The following is a 2233-nucleotide window of genomic DNA, read 5'->3' as shown; positions in this document are numbered from 1 at the left end:
GGACAGACGGACGGACGGACATGTCTTAATCGACTCAAAAAATGATTCTGAATCGATCGGTATACTTTAAGGTGGGTATTGGACCAATATTTTTGTATGTTACAAACACCAGCACAAACGTATAATACCCTCCCCACTATAGTGGTGTAGGGTATAAATATGTATTGCGGTTTTTATTTGAGGAAGCCGCATAAAAAAGAGGCGTAGGTTCCCCTTCTACACAATCGACCCTTACTGCCAATTTACATTTGAATTTGTAACTGAAATATAGACAAATATAAAAAACTTACCACTTTAACTTAAAAAGTTAAAAAAAGTTCATCAACTTCTTTAATTATTATTCATTTTTATTTATCTAAATCATTTTTATTTCTTAAAAATTTCTTACTCACTAATTAAACTAAATAACCTTAAACATAAAATATTTCCTCTAAAAAGAAAAATTACATTTTACTAATTAAATATTACATTAAAAAAATTAACTTAAAAAAATAAAATTTCTAACAGCTAACAAACATATCAATCCATGTTTAGAAAACCAATTATGGAAGGTATCTGTAAATAGACAAATTGAAATAAGGAAATTGTTAATAAAATTGTAAAACAACAAAATGATATAAAAAACATAATAATTATTAATTGTTAAAAACGTAACAAAGGTGAGGGCATAATTATTTATTTATTTTTTTTTTTAAATTTATTAAACTTGTACTTGTTATTGCCAGTTTAAGCATGCTGTTGGATTAAAACACAAAATAAATAAAAAAAAAAGTTTCATTAAAATGTTTTCAATGTGACACATTTTTAGTTTTAACACATGATTTTGCGACGCATTGTTTGAATATTTTATGTTGCACATTGTGGACATGTTTAAAATTTTAAAAAGATTTTTTTTTAAGTTTTATTATTACTATTTAAATGATAAATTAAACGCCCTGAACCTGAACTTTTTAAAATGGGAAATATATTATGAATGAAACGTTTTATTGTTTTTGTTATTATTTGAAGTTTTTTATTCAGTAGTAGTTGAAAATGTGAATGAACTGTCATTATGATTAATTGTAATTATTATTATTAAAAATTTTAATAGAGTTGTATAAATTTAATTGATCCCGATTGGAAAAAAGCTAAAATAAGGGGTTTATAATAGGGCAATATACTTGATTATTTCCGCCACTCTAATCTAGTATATAGTCTAGCCTATGGTCCAGTCTATAGTCTAGCCTATAGTCCAGTCTATAGTCTAGCCTATAGTCCAGTCTATAGTCTAGCCTATAGTCCAGTCTATAGTCTAGCCCATAGTCCAGTCTATAGTCTAGCCTATAGTCCAGTCTATAGTCTAGCCTATAGTCCAGTCTATAGTCTAGCCTATAGTCCAGTCTATAGTCTAGCCTATAGTCCAGTCTATAGTCTAGCCTATAGTCCAGTCTATAGTTTAGCCTATAGTCCAGTCTAGCCTATAGTCTAGTATATCGAATGGTCTATAGTCTAGTCTATTGTAGGGTCTATAGTCTAGTCTATATTCTAGTCTATAGTCTGGTCTATAGTCTGGTCTATAGTCTGATCTATAGTCTGATCTATAGTCTAGTCTATAGTCTAGTCCATAGTCTAGTCTACAGTCTAGTGTAGTATATAGTCTAGTCTATAGTCTAGTCTATAGTCTGGTCTGTAGTCTGGTCTATAGTCTAGTCTAGTCTATAGTCTAGTCTAGTCTATAGTCTAGTCTATAGTCTAGTCTATAGTCTAGTCTATAGTCTAGTCTATAGTGTCGTCTATAGTGTAGTATATAGTCTAGTCTATAGTCTAGTCTATAGTCTAGTCTATAGTCTAATCTATAGTCTAGTCTATAGTTTAGCCTATAGTCCAGTCTATAGTCTAGCCTATAGTCCAGTCTATAGTCTAGCCTATAGTCCAGTCTATAGTCTAGCCTATAGTCCAGTCTATAGTCTAGCCTATAGTCTAGTCTATCGAATGGTCCATAGTCTAGTCTATTGTATGGTCTATAGTCTAGTCTATATTCTAGTCTATAGTCTGGTCTATAGTCTGATCTATAGTCTGATCTATAGTCTGATCTATAGTCTGATCTATAGTCTAGTCTATAGTCTAGTCTATAGTCTAGTCTACAGTCTAGTCTATAGTCTAGTCTACAATCTAGTCTATAGTCTAGTCTATAGTCTAGTCTATAGTCTAGTCTATAGTCTAGTCTATTGTCTAGTCTATTGTCTAGTCTATA

Source organism: Lucilia cuprina, chromosome 3 (assembly GCF_022045245.1).
Source record: "Lucilia cuprina isolate Lc7/37 chromosome 3, ASM2204524v1, whole genome shotgun sequence".
In the NCBI taxonomy this organism is placed as follows: Eukaryota; Metazoa; Arthropoda; class Insecta; order Diptera; family Calliphoridae; genus Lucilia; species Lucilia cuprina.
This window is presented reverse-complemented; position numbering follows the sequence as displayed.